A 21,535-nucleotide genomic window follows, 5' to 3' on the forward strand; every position below is an offset into this window, starting at 1 on the left:
AGAGAAATCCTTCTTCAAAACCATAAAAAGGGAAAAAAGACAAAGAAAAATAAAATAACTTCACACCCATCCATTCTGGTAATTTTCTCCATCTTTCAGTTCAGTCAATACCCTAACAGAGTTCCAAATCTTCTACTACTCAACTTTCCCCCTTCTTTGCTACTAATATAAAGCAGAAACCATTCAGCATTCTTTAGCACTAATTCCATTATGTTACTATCTGGTTTAAAATCTGTGAAGACTACTTGGTATGGATGTATGATGTGGGATTGCCTTCTGTATGCTATAAATATATGTTATTACCATTGGTTAATAAAGAATGTATTTTGGCTTATGGCAGGGCAGTATATAGATAGGTCAGAAAACTAAACTTAATGGAGGGAGAAAGATGGCAGAATCAAGGAAACGCCATGTAACTGCTAAAGGAGAAAGATGCCAAAACATTACCAATAAGCCTTAACCTCGTGACAAAATACAGATGAACAGAAATGGATTAATTTAAGATGAAAGTGCAGCTGGGCAGTGGTGACACACTGACCTCCTAAGTGATCATTGCAGCACATGAGACAGAGGCAAGTGGATCTCTGTGAGTTCGAGGCCAGCCTGGTCTACAAGAGTTAGTTTCAGAACAGGTTCCAAACTACAGAAAAATCCTGTCTCAAAAAACAGAAACAAAAATAAAAACAATAGATGTAGGCACTAGCTAGAAATACTCTTGAGCCATTGGACAAACAAATGTTATATTTCATATAGTTTCTATGTGATTATTCAGGTCTGGATGTCTGGGAAACTGAAGTACGATTTCTGTTTACATAGTGGCACCCAACATGGGGCATTGTATATCTACATAAAGCCTAAGAAAGCTTTAAAAAGGCTAAACTTTTTTTTAAACCACTAAAATGGGGTCAATTGAAGATTTTTTAGTAGCCTCATTTTTTCAGAAAGACTCTGTTCCCTGGTAGTGAGCAGAGGCACTGCTTCTTTAGGAGGTGACTTGATGGTTTGTGGTAACAGCAGGAATGTCACTTGCCCTTTCAGAAGATTCTGCTAAAGAGCACTTAAATGGAGTTTGTGAGCAGAATGCTATAAGTTGTTTAATGGCAACATAGACCAGCTGCGTTCCTTGAGCTGGCACAAAGAGCAGGGCTTGCAGAAGTGGTGAACATACCTCTGCCATGTTGGACTGGGTAGAGTCAACAGGCAAAGCTGCAGTGCTAGTCTAAGTCATGTCCAAGTAACAGTTTAAAGCAGTGCTCAAAATAGGATTGCAGATTCACAGTAAAGTAAGATTCAGATGAAAAATGGATTGCAGATACACAATGAAGTAAGATTGAGATGAAAAATGGATTGCAGATTCACAGTAAAGTAAGATTCAGATTAAAAGAAGCCCCTGAATGGTTTACAGTATGTTAAAAAATATACATAGGTAGGCCAGGCAGTGGTGGCACACAACTTTAATCCCAGCACTTAGGAGATAGAGGCAGGTCAATCTCTTTGAGTTTGAGGCCAACCTGATCTACAAGAGCTAGTTTAAGGACAGTCTACAAAGCTACAGAGAAACCCTGTCTCAAAAAACAAAAAAACAAAAAAAAAACAAAAAAAACAAACAAACAAAAAACCAACCCCAAACCCCAAACCCAAACCAAACCAATATATATGCATGCTTAGGAGAGAAAATAAAAGGGATAGAGAAAGTCCAAAAAAAAAAAAAAAAAAAAAAAAAGCAAATAGAATAGCTGGGCATGGTAGAATATACCTTTACTCCCAGAACTTGAATCCAAAGGCAGGCAGATCTCTGAATTCAAAACTACCCTGGTCTACAGAGTGAGATCCAGGACAGCCAAAGATACACAGAGAATTCCTGTTTCAAAAAAAAATTAAAAATAAAAATAAAATAAACAGAGCAAAAAAAGATCACTTAAAGATGGAAAATATAGAGTGTGGAATATGTATGTATATATATATATTATTGTGTTTTCTTTAAATTTTTTGATTGTGAATGAGCAAGTATGAAGAGAAATTTCATTGTACAGGTTGCTAAGCTAAACCAACATACATATTTTAAAGGTATCTTCACTTTAAAATTTGAATATAAGGATATATTACTTTGGAAAATAAGTTCTGCTTTTGCTTCAAGGTTAATGTGATTTGATGGATCTAGACCCTCAAAATCTACATGAACCCCCAAAATATTTCATTCAACAAACAGCATGAAGCAGTTTGGAGAGGACTATTCCCAATTCCCAAAATGATTGTTTATAAATGTTTGTTTTCATTTAAAAGAGTTGGGTATAAATTGTTAATGGTCACAGTCAATCTCTTTTATAAAAAAGGCGGGTGATAAGATATAGAAATGAATATTTTTCACTGGTATGGACTTAAATTTAAGATCAATTTTATCAATTTTCTGTTCTTATTTGATGGCAGAAGTCAAAATAATCCCACACTAGTTCAAAATTATGAATAATAAAGGGTTATTTATTTAGGGAGACTTACAGATCACTGTCCTAGATAACAGTCCTCTGCACGAATGGGGAACAGGAACAGAGCATAGCAGCTGGAAGCAAGAGCTGGAAGCAAAAGTGCAAATGCAGGTTTTACAGCTGCATTTATTGTATAAGAGACCATGTGCAAGTGGGCTGGTACCTTAAAGGCTATTGACTAAAAGAGCGGAATGAGCTCCCACAGCACCATATCTTAAAGGCTAGATAAGTTTTTCACTCTTTCTTATATAATTTATTTAATTACTTTTATGTGCTTTGTTGTGAAGGCTATCATATGAGATCTCCTGTAACTGGAAATACAGACAGGTATCAGCTGCCATGTGGGTGTAAGAAATTGAAGCCAGGACCTCTGGAAGAACAGCCAGTGCTCTTAACCACTGAACTATCTCTCCAGCCCAAAGATTTTCAAAGGTTAACGCAGAACTTTCTTAACCCAGACTCTGTATAGAGACTAGGCTGGCATTGAACTCACAGGTACACAGCAGTCTCTGCTTGGATTAAAGTGTTGGCCACCAAGTCTGCTGACCATGAATTCCTGATATATCCCCCCCCCCCACCCTTCTGCTTCTCCAGTGCTTACAGGGATGAATCACCTGACCTCACTAAACCTCAACCTCCCCTTCTCCCTGTGCTGGGAACTGAAGCCTGAGCAGTGTTAGTGCTGTGACTGCTGAGTCTCATCCTAGCCCAGGGCTGATTTCTACCAGGTCTTCCTGACCCCTCTGGGCATTAGCACTGCTTGGATTGTTTTCCTAATGTATGTACAATGTGAATTTGCTGCAGGGAGATGTCTTGCCCAGTATGGATGCTCCAAATGCAAAGGCTCAGAGTTCTGTGCATCCAAAAGACACTGTGCAAGCTGGGTGTTACAGTGCACACTGGTGACCCAGGTACTGGTAAGCCCAAGTCAGGAGGGTCTTGAATTTAAGGGCAAATTGAGCTGCAGAGCAAGACCGGGTTTCAACAACAACAACAACAACAACAACAAATGGAATAAATATTGCATAAGTATATATTGTCTTATAGTCTTCTATTTTTTCCTAAATTCCATGAAAGTTAATGAGTGTTACTAGTATCTTTTGACATTTATAGTACTCTCCTGATTGTTGACAGTTGATGGAGGAAGGTCATTGGTTAATAAAGAAACTGCTTGGCCTGATAGGTTAGAACATAGGTGGGTAGAGTAAACAGAACAGAATGCTGGGAGGAAGAGGAAGTGAGGCAGACGCCATTCCTCTCCTCTCCTGAGCCAGACGCCATGCCTCTTCTGATGTGATGAAGCAAGCCGCCAGGTCAGACATGCTGAATCTTTCCCAGTAAGACTGGTGCTACACAGATTACTAAATATGGGTTAGACAAGATGTGAGAGTTAGCCAAGAAGAGGATAGAGCTAATGGGCCAAGCAGTGCTTAAAAGAATACAATTTGTGTGTTGTTATTTCAGGGCATAAGCTAGCCAGGCAGACACGTGTTCACACGTGAATTTATGCTAACAAGAATAGGGAGCAAGGGAGGTAAGAAAGACCTTTGAATGAATTGCAGCAGTGACCTGGAGATTAGGGTTGGAATTTACAGACCTACCCACGGATTTCCAGAAAAACTCCAGAAGATATCAATTCTGGGATAAGACTTTATCTGCCTTCAAAAGGTAGGTGTACAACAACACACAGAAGTTTGTGTCCTGGACTCTGCCACACCCTAACCGTTCCTGACCGGTCCTGCATACTTCCCCAACTAACTCATCATCTTTAAGAAGTGTAATAAACTGCTAAGTGAAGAGTTCCTTGTCAGTTCTGTGAGAATGGTGGCAGATTCTCAAAGGCAGGGATTAAATTCTCTATTGCTGGGGTTAATGGTATGCACTACCATGTTCAGCTGTGATTAGCATTTCTATACAAATCTGGTATCTTGCTCTAGCAGTGGCATTGCAAGCCTTTAATCCTAGCACTCTGGAGACAGAGGCAGGTGGATCTCTGTGAGTTCAAGGCAGCCTGGTCTACAGAGTGAGTTCCATGACAGCCGGGGCTACACAGAGGAACCCTGCCTCAACAAACCAAAATAAAGTAAAATAACTAAGCTTTCATCCATTCTTGTCATTTTCTCCATCTTTCAGTTCAGTCAACGCCCTAACAGAGTTCCAAACTTTCTACTTCCCTAACTTCCCCCTTCTTTGCTCTTAATACAAGCAGAAATCATTCAACTCTCTTAATCACTAATTTGATGAAGTTTTCCTCAGGTTTAAAATCTGTAAAGACATTGTGGTAAAGATACACATCTTCACTCAGAGCACTTGGGAGACAGACAAAGGGAGATCACTACAAGATCCAGGCCAACCTTATCTACATAGTGAGTCTGAGGCCGGCCAGGGCTACACAGTGAGACCTTCTCTCAAAAACAACAACAGAACAAAAACAAAAGAAGAAAAAGTCAAAAGCAATCCACACCAAATATCCAAACAAACAACAAATCTCCCAAACTGTAAAGCCTCGCCATCATCCTTAAGGTGTGGATAACATCACACAGCAGTCTATATATCATATCCACATTATTTTTATCACACATTCAAAATGTGAGACTATCTACCCTAAAGCCCTAAGCTCAGGGTCTGCGGAAATGGCTCAGTCTTTAAGAGTACTGCCATCTTTTGCAAAGACCTGGGTTCGATTCTCTACACCTACGTGGTGGCTCACAATCATCCATGATCCCAGTTCCAGGAGATCCAACAGGCCTTTACAGGTTGCACATAAAGATATGGTGGCAAAAATTCATACTCATAAAGGAAAACTAAATAAACCTAAATATTTAAAAAGAGAGTGGTATAGGAGGGTCTTCTGTCTATGCGTTGCTTTCATTGGTTGAATAAAGAAAACTGCCTTGGCCTTTTGATAGGGCAGCCCTTAGGTGGACATAGTAGACAGAACAGAATTCTGGGAGGAAGAAGGAAGTGTGGCAGATGCCATGATTCTCCTGCCCCTCTCCGAGATGGATGCTGGTTAGACTCATGCCAGTAAGCCACAGTCAAGTGGCGATACACATTAATAGAAATGGGTTAATCAGGATGTGAGACTTAGTCAGTAAGAGGCTAGAGCTAATGCGCCAGGCAATGTTTAAATAAATACAGTTTCTGTGTAATTATTTTGGGTATAAGCTAGCCGGGTGGTACTGAACAAAGGGCCTGCGCTCCTCTCAGGCGTCCGGGACACAGCCTGCCGCTGCTCTCCTTACTACAAGAGAGTTCTAAGCTTTCTCTTCCATCTAAGCTCTTATCCATGCTTCTATTCCATCCTTAATTTCCTGGCTAATTTGCTTCAGTCCCACAGCACACCCTTAGTTCCCTGGCTTAATGCCACCTAGATAGTTTATAGTAATCTCTTCTCTCCTCCCATTACTTCTTCTAAGTTTCATATGGACAAATAATATTGAATTCCTATTTTTTCTCCCCTGCCCTTTCTTCTTAACATCTAAGTCTCATAGAGACAAAAATAACATTGAATTCCTTCCCCCCTTTTTTAGATAAGATTTTCCCACTGTTTAGGTTGTGTTTTTGTTTACCATTGGTTTTAAAAGAAGCTGCTTTGGCCTATCACTTGGCAGAATATAGGTAAGGGGGAAAAACTAAACAGAATGCAATGATAAAGAAGACTGAGCCAGGAGATGCCATGTAGCTACTGAAGAAGAAATATGCCAAAACCTTACACAAAAGCCACAGTCTTGTGGGGATACACAGATTAATAGAAATGGGTTAATTAAAGATGTAAGGCTAGCTAGATATATGCCTGAACCGTTGGCCAAACAATGATATAGTTAATATGGTTTCCATGTGATTATTTGGGTCTGGGTGGCCAGGAAATAAAAGTACAGTTTTTGTTTACAGATGTACAAATCTTTTGGTTTTTTGTTTGTTTGTTTTGTCATGCGACAGGGTTTCTCTGTGTAACATTCCTAACAGTCCTGGAACTAGCTTTGTAGACCAGGCTGGTCTCAAACTCACAACGGTCAGCGTGCTTCCACCTCCTGAGTGCTGGGATTAAAGGCATGTGGCACCATTGCCCAGCAGAGATACACAGCTTTAATCTCAGTTTATGAGAGGCAGAGGCAAGCATTTCTCTATGAGATCCAGGACAGCAGTGGGTCCACAGTGAATATCAGGCCAGCCAGGGCTAAAGATAACTTGTCTTAAAAACAAAAGCAAACCAGAACAAAAAGAAAAAAAAAACAAAAAAATGCAAGTCAAACCAAAATCAACAAACAAACAACAGCAACAACAAACTCCTGAACTGGAAAGGCTCACATTATTGTTAAGGTGTGGATAAAATCCCCCAGGAGTCCATAAGTCATATCCATAACGTTTTTATCAAACATTCAAAATTTGACACGATCTATCCTAAGCCCTCATCTCAGCGGCTACATAGGTGGCTCAGTCATTAAGAGTACTGGTTGCTTATGGAATGACCTGGGTTCAATTTTCTACACCCATGTGGTGGCTCACAACTATCCATGATCCCAGTTCCAGGGGATCCAACAGACCTGCAAAGGATGAACATACAGGTGTGGAGGCAAAACTTAATAGTCATAAAACAAAAATAAATAAGCCTAAATATTTAAAAAAGAGGGTTCTAAGCTTTCTCTTCCACATAAACTCTCACCTCTGCTTCCATGCCAACCCTAATTTCCCGGCTAATCTGTTCTCTCAAGGGACACTAGGTTGGCCTTGAACTCACAGGTAATTTGGTGACTCTGCTTGGATTAAAATGTTGACCAAGTGCTGCTGACCGTGAATTCCTGATATATCCCCCCCCACCCCTCTGCTTCTCCAGTGCTTACAGGGATGAATCACCTAACCTCACTAAACCTCAATCTCCCCTTCTCCCTGTGCTGGGAACTGAAGCCTGAGCAGTGTTAGTGCTGTGACTGCTGAGTCTCATCCTAGCCCAGGGCTGATTTCTACCAGGTCTTCCTGACTCCTCTGGGCATTAGTACTGCTTGGATTGTTTTCCTAATGTACGTACAATGTGAATTTGCTGCAGAGAGGCATCTTGCTCAGTGTGGATGCTCCAAACACAAGAGCTCAGAGTTCCTTTCACCCAAAAGACACTGTGCAAGCTGGGTGTGAGAGTGCACACTGGTGACCTCAGACCTGCTACGGCCAAGTCAGAAAGATCTTGAATTGAAGACATATGGGGCTGAAAAGCAAGACTGGGTTTCGATAAACAAACAAACAAAACGCGGAATAAAAACGCTATAATAAATATATAATGTGTTGTACTTATGCCTAAATGCCGTGGAAGTTTCCAAGTGTCACTGGTATCTTTTGTCATTTGTAGAACACTCATGACCTTTGACAGTGTTCACACACGAATTCACGCTAATGAGCCTAGGGAGCATGTGAGGTAAAAAAGACCTTTGAATGAATTGCAGCTGTGACCTGGAGATTAGGGTTGGAATTTTATACACACTGGTTCACGGAAAAACTTGGAAAGATATCAATTCATTGTTAATACTGTATCTGCCTTCCAAGAAGCAGTGGGTTCTGTGCCTGGACTCTATCGTACCCCAGCCTGCCCTGAGAACCTCAGACCAACTCATCATCTTTAAAAGAAGTGCAATAAACTGGTAACTAAGACTTCTTTGTCAGTTCTGTGAGAGTGGTGGCAGGTTCTCAAATGCAGGGATTGAATTCTCAAATGCTGGGATTAAAGGTGTACACTGCCATGTCCAGCTGTGCTTCCCTTTTGTACACAAATCTGGTATCTTGCATCAGCAGTGGTGGCCCACACCTTTAATTTTAGTTCTTGTGTGGCAGAGGCAGGTGGATCTCTGTGAGTTCGAGGTCAGCCTGGTCTACAGAGTGAGTTCCAAGACAGTCAGGGCTACACCGAGAAATCCTGCCTCAACAAACCAAAATAAAATAAAATAACTTCACAATCATGCATCCTTGTCGTTTTCCCCATCCTTCAGTTCAGTCAATGCCCGAACAGAGTTCCAAACCTTCTTTCTCCTTCCTGTTCTTCCCCCAGCTTTACTCCTACTACGAAGCAGAATTTGTTCAACTTTTTTAGCACTAATTTAGTTAAGTTACCCTCTGGTTTAAAATCAGTGAGGAAAAAAAAATCAGTGAGGAAAGGTAGCTATCGAGGAACACATCTTTATCATAGCACTTGGGAGGCAGAAGCAGGCAGATTCCTGTAAGATCTAGGCTTGCTTGGTATACATAATGAGTTTTAGGCCAGCCAGGGCTACACATCGCTCTCAAAAACAGAACAAAAACAAAAACAAACAACAAAAACAAAAAAATAAAAATAAAAAAGCAAGCCAAACCAAAAATCAAAACAACCAAGCAAACAACAAAATCTTTCAAACAGTAAAGCTTCACCCTTATCCTTAAAGTATGGATAAAATCTTTCAGCAGTCCATATATTATAGCCACAATATTTTTATCTCACATTCAAAATTTGAAATTATCTATCCTAAGGCTCTAAAGTCAGGGGCTGCAGAGATGGCTCAGCCATTGAGGTTCTGACTGCTTTTTGGAATGACCTGGGTTCGACTCTCTACACCCACATGGTGGCTCACAGCCATCCGTGATCCCATTTTCTGGAATCCAACAGACCTGCACATGATGCACATACAGGCATGGAGGCAAAAAAATTATTTTCATAAAGTAAAATAAATAAATCTCATAAACTCTCATCTTTGCTTCCACACCATCCTTAATTTCCCGGCTTATCTGCCTCGTTCCACCAGAGCACCCTCAGTTCCCTGGCTTAATGTCACCCAGATGACTTATCGAAATCTTTCTCTCCTCCCCTTTCTTCTAAGCGTCTAAATCTCATATAGACAAAAATAACATTGAATTCCTTTTCTTTTTAAAGATAAGATTGTCACTGTTTAGGGCAGATCTTTGTTAACCTGGACTCTGTGGAGACCAGGCTGGCCTTGAACTCACGGATACACAGCTGCCTTTGCTTGGACTAAAGGGCTGGCAACCAAGTCCTGCTCACCTTGATTCCTGATATATTACACACACACACACACACACACACACACACACACACACACTCCTCTGCTTCTCCAGTTTTGCAGGAATGAATCACCTGACCTCACTAAATCTCAACATCTCCTTATCAGGGGTCCTGAACTTTAGAAATTCCTCACCCCCACCTTCGCAACTATAAAAACTCAACCCCAACTGAGCTCGGGGCTCTCTGATCACCCCAATATGATGGACACATGGAGAGTCCAAGTTTGCTAACTTTTGTAGGAATAAAGGCTCTTTGCTTTTACATATAGGTCTTGGTCTCCTAGTTGGGTGGGGGATCTCCATGATCTGGGCATAACATTATGACTGCTGATTCTCATGTTAGCCAGGGATAATTCCTACCCAGTTAATCCAAGTTAGTACCTCTTGGATTATTTTCCTTAAAGTCTCTGTACAATGTGAATTGACTACAAAGAGGTATGTTGCCCAGTGTGGGCGCTCTAAGCACAAGAGTTCAGAGTTCCATGCACCCAAAAGACACTGTGCCAGCTGGGGGTGAGAATGCACACTGGAGACCCCAGACCTGGCAGGGTCAAGTCAGGATGATCTTGAATTCAGGGGCAGATGGGGCTGCAAAGCAAGCCTGGGACCGAAACAAAAAACTAACAAACAAAAACAAAACCAAACCATTGAACAAATATGGTATAATAGGTTTGTTTTGTCTTGTTTTTATGTCTAAACTCCTTGGCCATTCATGAGTGTTGCTAGTATCTTCTGTCATTTATAACACTCTCCTGATCTTTCACAATGTTCACACCTGAATTTATGATAATGAGATTCGGGTGCATGTGAGGTAAGAAAGACCTTTGAATGAATTGCAGCAATGACTTGGAGATTAGGTTCACGCTAATCTCCTACTGATTAGATCCACCCATTGTTTTCCAGGAAAGTGGGATGGTCTAGAAAAACTCGGGAATATATAAATTCCTGGATAGTAAGCACTGTGTCTGCCTTCAAAGAGGTTGGTGCGCACCAACACGCAGAAGGTTCTGTTCCCAGGACTCTGCCAGAGCCCAGCCTTCCCTGCGTACCTCCTGTACCTCCCGATCCAACTTACTGTCTTTGAGAGCGCTGCAATAAACTGGTAAGTGAAGTATAATAAACTGGGAAGCCGCGTGTAATAAACTGGGAAGCAAAGACTTCTTTGTAAAACCTGAGAATGGTGTCAAATTCTCAAAGGCAGGGATGAAATTCTCAAATGCTGGGACTAAAGGTGTGCACTGCCATGCCCAGCTGTGATTAGCTTTATACAAATATGGTGTCTTGTCCGGGCAGTGGTGGTGCATGTCTTTAATTCCAGCACTTGGGAGTCAGAGGCAGGTAGATCTTTGAGTTCGAGGCCAGCCTGGACTACTCAACAAGTTTCAAGACAGGTTCCAAAGTTACACAGAGAAACCATGCCTTGAAAAACCAAAGAAAAGCAAACAAACAAACAAAAAATCCGAATCTGGTACCTTGCAACAATAACATTGAGTTAGCGCTACGTAGCATGACAGATGATTAAGAAGACGACTACAGAACGGCCATAGGATGACCGTGGAGTCCGGTATAGACCTAACGGGGCTGCAGGAGGACTTGTGCAGAATCAGTCATAAACGGTTATTTCTTCAACGTTGCCTGGTGTATGAGGAATCTCCCCCTCCCTTCCCCTTTCTCCCCTTCTTTTTTGTTGTTTTGTTTAAAATATGTTTTTTTTCTTTTTTACATTTATCGTCTGTGATTGGAGGGATCGAAAGATAACCCATGCGACTTATTTTTCTCTTGGTCCTCCATCCTCTACCTTTCTTTTCTGGGACTCCTCTTTGTGCTGGGATTTCGTCAGGCACCACCGCACCCAGTGTAAAAGGAGGTCCTGAAATTCTCTCCTGGAAGGAGCAGTCTGTCTGTCTGTCAGGAGTCCTTAGCAATTCTCTTCAAGGAGTCCCGGCTCTGGTAGGCAGGCTTCCCTGCTTTACAGCAGCGTTTCCCAGACTTGAGCAGCCCGTCTGAATCCCCCAAGGGCATGACAAACACAGATCTTGCCAGATAACCAGTTAAAAGAATCTCAGGGAAAGAGAAATGGGAGGGCGGGGGGCCCGACGACAAAGTCTCAAGTAGTGTAATCTTTGAGAAATCATTTTTATCTGAGACCAGCTGTACCTTCCTGCCACGCGTCGGTAAACACTTTCAGATTAGTGGCTTCCGTCTCCCTTGAGGCAGGTACTTTTGATGATTATCTATTTTGTCTTTTTAGGAAATTTCAAGATACATAATCGTATTAGAGGGGTTTTCTCCATTACTAATTCTCCTATTAGCCTCACAGACGGAGAAAAAAATCTCAGGAGAAATAGTATAATCTTTCACATGGTCTGTTCTTTTGTCTCGCCTTAATTTTGAAACCTGCCTCGCCACTTTCCCTTTTTTAGCCTCAGCTCATGAGCACCACCATATGGACAGAAGCGGTAGCGCTCTTCTTTCAGATTTAAAGATTTCATTTTGATCTCCATGTGTTTGTGTGAATGTATTACCAGGTGTGTACAGTTGTGAGCTGGCCAACAGGGGTGCTGGGTACTGAACTCAGGTTTTCTGTAAGAACAGGAAATGCTCTTAATCCCCAACCAGCTCTAGTCCACCCCTCCACCCGTATTGGAGTTTGAATTTGAGAGCTCTGTAACTCTGAGCTCTGTACCAGCTCCTCCTCCCCTCTTACGTAGTCTAGGCTGGCCTGGGCCGTGCTGTAAGGCTGAAGCCGACCTTGAATTTCTGATTCTCTTGACTCTACCCTTTACTGGTGTGCGCCATCGCTAGTGCTACCGTGCTAGGGACGTGCTCAGGGCCTGAATGCCAAATAGCTATCCTACCGAATGAACTACACCCTTCTGTCTTTATTTATTTTTTAAATTTTGAGACGATGGTTTTGCTCACTTGGTCAGGCAGGCTTTGACTTCACTCTGTAACTCAGACAAGCCTTGAATTTTTGGTCCTCTTGCCTTAGCCTCCTGGGTAGCTCGGATTACAAGCCTTCGCAGGCTTGTTTCTGGACCCAAAGGCTTTTCTGGTTTTATCCGTAATCTCAATACAGTGAACTTTCTATTAGGGCTTTCTCTGCCTCTCTGCTTTTTTGAGACAGGGTTTCTCTGTGTGTAGTCCTGGCTGTTCTGGTACTCACCTTGTAGACCAGGCTGGCGTCGAATTCGCAGAGAGCCTCCTGCCTCTGCCTCCCAAGTGCTGGGATTAAAGGCGTGCGCCACCATCGCCTGGCCCTGTCTGTTTTTATTTTATGGACTTCATTTTTTTTCTCCCTTCTGCTTCTCCCCTCCCCCCAAGAACTTTTTAATTAAAGAAAGAAGAAAAATTAAAAGCTGAAGAAATAATTCGAAGCAGACTCTGATTGGACTGTCCTTTTGCGAGATTAAATTCCTGGTCAGGGCAAGAGGAGCTTGCAGAAGTTATTGCCTAGCTCGCGGATTTGTTGGGAGATTGATAGATGGCAGGCAGTTCGAATTTGGGACTCCAGTAAAGGAAGCAGAGCCAGGGTCAGGCAGCAGGAAGGGAGGAGGTGTCTGGAAGAAAGAGCCAGTCAGGACAGCTTAGGCAGGGGTGGGGAAAGCATCGCCTGTGTGTGCAGCCGGCAAAGACCTTTCTGCCTTTCTGCAGACATTGTGTCTTTGTGAGCTGACTGCAGAGGCCTTGTGTGGGCAACGTGTATTCGAATGTATGTGTTGTTTCTTTCCGATCATGGGTCTGGGTGAACTGCTGACTGCAAGAATCAGGAATGGGTTGCTGAAAAGATTTTACAGTCAGAGAGCTTGTCTGTGGTTCTGTGGTATGTGTGACTGGCTTTTTGCCAAATGTGCTGTTTCTGGTTCCAGCTCTCTCTGAAAGTTTAGTGGACAGCTAACAGATTAAGCCAAGACACAACAAAGTCAGGATTTAGAAGAAAATACAGGGGCAAAGTGAGGTGGAAATAGAATCTGGTACAGAAGAAAGGAGAGGAGACAGAAAGGGGGGAGGGGAAGCAGAAGATAAATATTTAAGTTTCTTCCATAGGAAGGAAAGAAGTTTCTGAGTGAGAGGGGTAATGAAAACCAGCACACACTTCAGATATGGGTGCCGGACAACCCAGTTTTCCTAGTCCTGGGGGTATCTCCCATTTCTGGGCATGCTTATCTTGAAATGTGGGTGTAATGTGAATATTTAGGTTCCACCAGTATGCTCAGAGTTCTTAGGGGTTTCAAGGCTGTTGCTGGTGATGGGATAGAAGAGTGATTGAACCCAATTGATTCCTGATCTGGGATTCACGCAAAAGGACAGAGGACTGTTTTGGTGATGAAAAGAACGTCTGAGGTGCACGGCTAATTTCAAAAGCAGAGATTCTGAGATGTCACCACATTCCAAGAGCTGACATTAGTGCTAATTTACTTAAATTTAGTAGGGGCCATCCATACCCGGAAGGAGACCTGTAAAAAGGCGGTCTAACCGTGGACAGGTAACCACAGGAAGTGAGGGTGGAAGAGAGAAGTCCTTTCTTTTTCAGACAGGGTTTCGCTGATGTAGACCAATCTGGCTTCGAACTCACAGATTCACCTGCCTCTCCATCTCAAGTGCTAGAAATAAAGGCAGGCACTACCACTATAATGCCCAGCTAGCTATTAAGTTGTTGTTGTTTTCTGAGACAGGGTTTTTCTTTTTTCTTTTTTTTTTTTTGTTTTCGAGACAGGGTTTCTCTGTAGCTTTGGAGCCTGCCCTGGAGCTAGCTCTTGAAGACCAGGCTGGCCTCTAACTCACAGAGATCCACCTGCCTCTGCCTCCCTAGTGCTGGGATTAAAGACGTGTGCTACCAATACCTGGTTGAGACAGGGTTTTTCTAGGTAGCCCTGGAACTCACTTGTAGACCAGGATGGTCTTGAACTCATAGAGATCCACCTGACTTTGCCTCCAGAGTGCTGGGATTAAAGGCAGGTACTGCCACTGCCTGGCCCGATTTATATCCTTTTCTTTCTTTCTTTTCTTTCTTTTTTTTTTTTTTTTTTTTTTTTTTTTTTTTTTTTTTGGTGTTTTGAGACAGGGTTTCTCTGTAACTTTGGTGCCTGTCCTGGAACTAGCTCTGTAGACCAGGCTGGTCTCGATTTCACAGAGATCCACCTGCCTCTGCCTCCCCAGTGCTGGGATTAAAGGCGTGCGCCACCACTGCCCAGCTCCGATTTATATTCTTAATTACAAATTTCATCTATTGTGGTGTCTTCCCAGCACTTTGTTCCTGTCAGTTTTAAACTTCCGAAACTAGAAATCACTACAGTGACACACTCAAGATGACTCGCACTGTTCCTCGTCTGCCTGTCTCTTTTGTTCAGCCATCGCTGCCTAACTCCTTTCCTTGTCTCCTGAGGTCTGGATTAGCTGGTTAATTCTTCCACTTTTTTCTTCCTCTTTTTTCATCAAAAAATCAGCCTTCTGTAGGTTTGTCTTTCTCTCATTGCTTTCTTGGTGTCTCTGTGTCTGGCAGACTGAATGCAGAGGCAGGGAACAGGCCTGGGAGGCAGAAGGGGAGATTCTGCTTCAACTCTTTCTCCCACCAACCTACAGAGGCTGACTTAAAGTGGTCTGTACATCCCCTCTTTCAGCACACAGTCTTCCATGCAGGGTCTCTCCACGCCCCCCACTTAAATCCCACCCTTCCCCCATTTATCTTCTGACATCATTCTCCACCAGCTGTGACAGTCGGGGACACTGACCTACTTTCGGCCTGTCTGTCAGACACTAAATCCTGGTTTTTCTACTCAGCTGGCTTTTCTGCTGAACCCTTTAGGTCCCCCATGTACCAGCGAGTCCCCCAACACCTTGAACTATTTTATGGTGCAGGAAAATAATAGCTTTTACTTTTCATATCAGAAGAGCAAAAACCGTAATGATAAACAAAAGCTTCTATGGCTTTAGCAGATCCATTTATGACTTAAGTGGGTTTATTTATCATTCATCAAAACAGAATCTATGCATATCTGAGGATTCAAGCACCTATTAATATTATTTTGTTGAATCTTTGTAGGTTTTGCTTGGCTAGTGGACTCTTAGGTCTGTGGCAAATTTGAACATACACCACTATTTTTCAAATTTTTAAATGCCATTGAAGAAATATGCCCAAACAGTAAGCACAGATGAGACAAACTCAAGAAGTGAAAAAACCTGAAGACATCAAGTCTTTAGTCTCTAGATGGATGATGAGGGGAATTGGAATAAACTAGAACAAAATTTGGCTCTGCCACTTACAGCTGTGTGACTTTGGACACGATACTTAACATCTCTGTGTCTTGGGTTGTTTATTTACAGAAAGAAGATACTGAAATCCAGCAGGGTTGTTGGGAGACCTAAAAGGGCTTAATGTCTATTAAATTTTTTTTTTTTTTTTTAGAAATGACCCCAGGGACAGGGATAACTACACATTCCAAATATTTCTGCGGTCCTTTTTGACACGCCTAAGTGTGCAGGAGCCTGTATCTTGTGTGTTTAGCTGTTGAGAGAAGCTTTTGGAGGCAGAAGTCAGCTAGCAATTCTCCACTGATTTTCTTTCCTTTCTTTTGGAAACAGTCTCCTTGGCCCAGGCTGCCTTCAAACAAACTTGCTTAAGATGACCTAACCCTTCCAGCCTCCGTATCCCAAGAACTGAGATTCTGTGGGCATTTGTCACCAGAGCATATTACCAACCGAGCTCCATCCTCACCTCCCCCTCACCGATTTACTTTCATTTTCTGTGTATGTGTTTAGATGCATGTACCTGCACTGCATGTATGTATGTATGTTTGTGTAGCGCACGTGTGGGTGGCTCATTCTGAGGGAGCCCTTCAAACGTAGTTCCAGACAATTTTAAGCCGCTGTGTGGGTGCTGGCAATCAAACCCTGGTTTTCTGGAAGAGCAAGTGGTGCTCTTAAACACGGAGGCTCGGACACTCTTGGGGCTCTTGCTTTGGACTCTCTTGCGACTGACTCTTGCCTTGGTTTTTTGAGTCTGGAGATTATAGGCATGTGACACCTCACTGGCTAATCCTATTTAATTTTACTACATTTAGTGTGTGTTTTCCTCTTTCTTGAGATAGGGTATCATGCAGTGTAGGCTAGCCACCATTTGATAGGCAGTTGAGGAGGTCCTTGAACTCTCTCTCCAAGCCCGGTTTTCCTCATTTTTCCTTGATATTTTGTCTGGCTTTGTATTTGCCTGTTTAGGATAAAACTCAGACTGAAAGAGAAGAGAAGCCAAGAAAAGGGGTTGTTCAGGGATTCTGGAGCTGATGAAAGAACCGGGTGACCAATAGTACAATGGTTTTTTTTTGAAGCCAAGAGAATAGAAACAATTTAGGAGCAAAATGAGGAGGTAGAGCAGCAGCGAGAAGTTGGGCACAACTTTAGTCCCAATACTAGGGGGAGGTAAATGCACGTGGATCTACATATAAGACCTTCTCTCAAAAAGAGAAAGGAAGGCCGGGCGGTGGTGGCACATGCCTTTAATCCCAGCACTTGGGAGGTGGAGGCAGGTGGATTTCTGTGGGTTCGAAACCAGCCTGGCCTACAGAGTGAGTTCCAGGACAGGCTCCAAAACTACAGGGTGTCTTGAAATACCAAAATAAATAAATAAGAATAAATAAGTAAATAATATCCTTTTATTATATATATATATATATATATATATATATATATGCATGTATGTATACGTATATGACAAAGCAAACCCAAACAATTGCGGTGGTGCCAAGCCTTTAGGATGCTTGAATTAATTAAATTTGCATGTTTATTAGTCATTCAGGGTGCTGCTGGGTTAGGGTGACATCTGCAATAGCTGTTATGTAGTTCGAGTATAATCACTTCTGTAGTTGAAGCCCATTGGTAAATTGTCTCCCAGGTCAACCTGGTTTTCTTTTTTTTTTTGTTTTAATTAATTTATTTATTATGTATACAATATTCTGTCTGTGTGTATGCCTGCAGGTCAGAAGAGGGCACCAGACCTCATTACAGATGGTTGTGAGCCATCCTGTGGTGGCTGGGAATTGAACTCGGGACCTTTAGAAGAGCAGGCAATGCTCTTAACCACTGAGCCATCTCTCCAGCCCCAACCTGGTTTTCTTGTACCAAGTGGGGAGACACCCTTTCCTCCCCCTTCCCACTTTTAGTTGGCATTACCCTTGCTAGGAGAGAACATGTTGCCTCTTCAAATTTCTTTAACCCATTGTTTCCCTCAAGTCTTCCAAAATGGATTTATTTGAAAATACCCCAGATGAACAAGCAGTCAAGAGAGCAAGATGATCACCAGGGTTTTAATCTCATTGTCTCACCTTTTAGCTGGGGGAGGGGCTAACACTATTTACTCAACCTTATGAGGTTGCTGGAGGCTACAGTGAGTTTATAAATGTTGAGGGCTTTAAATATACAGCGTTTTGGAGATGGTTATCTAGCTCTCTTCAGGAACTTCCATGTGCACACAATCACTTGGCGTGGCTATTAAAAAATGCAGACTTGGGAATAGTTTTAGAAGCTTTATTGGCTCAGGTCGGAAACCACATAGCGTGCTTTTTAAGCAAGCATCCCAGGTGATATGATTCCTCGGGAGCTGGCGGGGGCGGGGGAGGAATCTCACAACCAGAGGCGATTAAAGGGGGCTCGCCCCGCTAACATGTCCGTCCTTTCAACCACATTCTGTGATTCTGCCACTACGGGAGCTTTCGTTCTTTTCCCGACCCTGGCTCCCTTTGTGTCTGCTCTGAGCGTTACGTGGGCACAGTTAGAGAGAGGCAGAGAGTTTAATGTGTAGAAATGCAGTGCAGCCAAAGGAGGAGGGGAGTGGGTGGGGAAGGCTTGACCAGTGTTTAGCTGTTCTAGCCGGCTGACTCTGGCAGTGGAAGCCGCGGGGAGAAGTAGATTCAGCCGCTCCTTGTCGGCCGGTGGAGGTGCTGACACAAGACACCAGCCCCTTTTCTCTAGACACATAAATTTTGCAGTCAGATGCACCTAAAAGAGCACCCTGTTTGGTGCGGCGAGCACCCTGAGATCCAGCGATTGTATGCTACTTTACAGTTCTCCTTTGCTGTTTTGAGTGCTTCATTTTTAATCAAATCCCAGCTTGTTTCCCCATCTTGAACCCCAGAAGATGCGCAACAGATGGTGCCTACAGGGTACTTTAAAGAATTTTACTAGCTAGAAAGAAAGAAAACCCGCAAATTTTACTGTTGCTGGGTGGGTGTCTTGTGCTTTTTGGGGAGGTAGGGTAGGGTGATATCAGTAGACACCTAAGCTGAGAAGTAGATTCAAGAGTTACCAGGATCTAGTGGTCGTCCGTGCCTGTAATCCTTCCCCTTTACAGAGAGTTCCAGACCGGCCTAGGCAAGACCTTGTTCCCCTCAAGCCAAGCCCAACCCAAAATAAAGTCAAAGGACTGGTTGGGGTTCAGACAAATCTTATTTGATATTGAAGAGAATCAAAGAGGTCCAACTCTATGGGTAATATCTTTGAGATGAACTCAAAATTCATCTTTTCCTCTGACCAAGCATTTCCAAACTTAACTCTTTATTGAGCTATTAAATCCAACTGGATAGAGAGAGCACTTATTGGATTCATACCCAAAGACACTCATTTGAATATAATTATCTGTACAGCTGTCACACATCTAAAAATATTCCTCTTTGCTATTCCGCTATTTTGGAATCAACTTGAATAATAGCCAATATTTACTAAGCTCTTGCTATGCTTGAGTTATGTTAAACTGCATTAAGTTTGGGTAACTTCATTAATCCTCATAATTTAATAAATCAGTGCTAATAAGATATTTAACTTATTGATGCAAAAAAAAATTGAGGTTTGTGGAGGTTAATAAGCAAAGGTCTGGTGTAGCTAGTAAACAAAGCTGGGGTTCTGACTCCAGGGTTGTAGCATTACCTACATAGTATGCCTTTCCAGACATTCAGCTGACCTCTAACCTTCAGAACAATATTAATTCACCAGAGAATAACGAGCTGGGAGGCTGGAGACGGTTGCTCAGCAGTGAAGAGCACAGTTCAGTTCCCAGCACCCACATGATGGCTCACAACACCTGCAAACAGGACTGCAGGTGGCACACAGACATACAGACAAAAAATCCATGCAAATGAAGGAATAGTTCAAATTTTAAAAAAGTCGAGAGGTGGTGGCACACACTTTTAATCCCAGCACTCCGGAGGCAAACGCAGGTAGATCTCTGAGTTGAGGCTAGCCTGGTCTACAGAGTGAGTTCCAGGACAGCCAGGATAACACAGAGAAACTCTGTCTTGAAAAAAACCAAACCAAACCAAACCAAACCAAACCAAACCAAACCAAACCAAACCAAAACCTAGTGGGCATATAATGAAGCCAAGACTAACTACCCAAAATATTTATAATAAAGCACTTTTTTTTCTTTTTTTCTCCTCCCCAAAAAAGGGTTTCTCTGTGTAGCTTTGGAGCCTGTCTTGGAACTCACTCGATAAACCAGGTTGGCCTCTGATGCAGAGATCCGCCTGCCTCTGCCTCACAAGTGCTGGGATTAAAGGTGTGCGCCACCACTGCCAGGCTAATAAAGCGCATCTTAAAGGAGATGTGAGACATAGCGGTCTAAGCAAACCGACCGTGAAGCCTCAGCGATGTGACTGAGTCCTGTATGGCCATTCTCATGGTTTCCCATAATGGCACGGGGGAGATTCCAGCACCATTACTTATTCAGAAAAGTGCAATGATTATTTGTTCATCCAAGTACCTCGGCAGTTTAAAACACGCCATATCCTTAGACAGACCCGAGGCAGGGTCTTCTTGAGTTATCTCTGAAATCCCATAAGGAAGCTCTAGCAACCCAGTTTAAGAGCTGACTGTTGTAAAGCTGGGTACCAGCGTGTTTGAAGTGTTGATTCCATTACGCTTAAGGCATAACCGGGAACTGAAAATGGCCCTATTAACACTGGGTCTTTGCTTGTGATTTACTTATGACAGTGACTATTCTGCTTGTCTTATCTGCCCCTTAGGATTTTTATGAGCATAAAATAACCTATTTTGCTGTTCAGATACGATTAAGGAAAAGTTCCTTATCAAAACCAATGCTGTACACATTCAGATACTGTGCAGGGGGTGGCAGTGTGGTGGATAATAGAGGGCATTTTTAAACTGCAAGTGGCCAGGGAGTTGATTGAATACCTACAGCTCAGCTTCCCCTGCACAGCCTACTTTTTCTGGAAGGTGTACGGTTACTATCAACTGGATTGAGTTACAGTAGGAGGAACAAGCTATTCATGTTTTGTGCAACCTTTCTCTCTGCCAATTTCTCTCTCTCTCTCTCTCTCTCTCTCTCTCTCTGTGTGTGTGTGTGTATGTGTGTGTACATGATCCACGCAATCCCACGTGTATGTGCGTGCTTGCTAGATTTTCATTATGATCAAGTTTCCCTTTATTACAAAATGCTTTAAGAAAGCATGGTTGGGGTGGTATTTTGTATGTGCTTTAACAAATAAAGCTTTCTGTTGGGCAGTAGTGGCTCACGCCTTTAATCCCAGCACTCGGGAGGCAGAGGCGGGTGGATCTCTGAGTCTGAGGCCAACCTAGTTTATAGAGTGAGTTCCAGGACAGGCTCCAAAGCTACAGAGAACCCCTGTCTTGAAAAAACAACAAAACAAAACAAAAGAAAAAAAAATAAAGCTTGCCTGAAGAGAAGGGTGCAGAACTAGCCGCACTCGTTAGCTATAGAGACCAGGCAGCAGTGGCACACGTTTATCATGGCAGCACTTGGGAGATGGAGGCAAAAGATCTCTGAGTTCAAAGTCACCCCGAGTTACAGGAAATTGATCCTGTTTATTTAAAAGATAAACAGAGCCAGGCAGTGTTGCTTCACACCTTTAATCCCGGTACTTGGGGACTCAGAGGCCTTTAATCCCAGTTCCGAGGAGGCAGAAACAGGGAGGGATATGGCTGGGCGGAGAGAGGAATATAAGGTGGGAGGAGACAGGAGCACGTGGCGTTCAGACTGAGTATTC

The sequence above is a fragment of the Chionomys nivalis genome, chromosome 1, assembly GCF_950005125.1.
Source record: "Chionomys nivalis chromosome 1, mChiNiv1.1, whole genome shotgun sequence".
Classification (NCBI taxonomy): Eukaryota; Metazoa; Chordata; class Mammalia; order Rodentia; family Cricetidae; genus Chionomys; species Chionomys nivalis.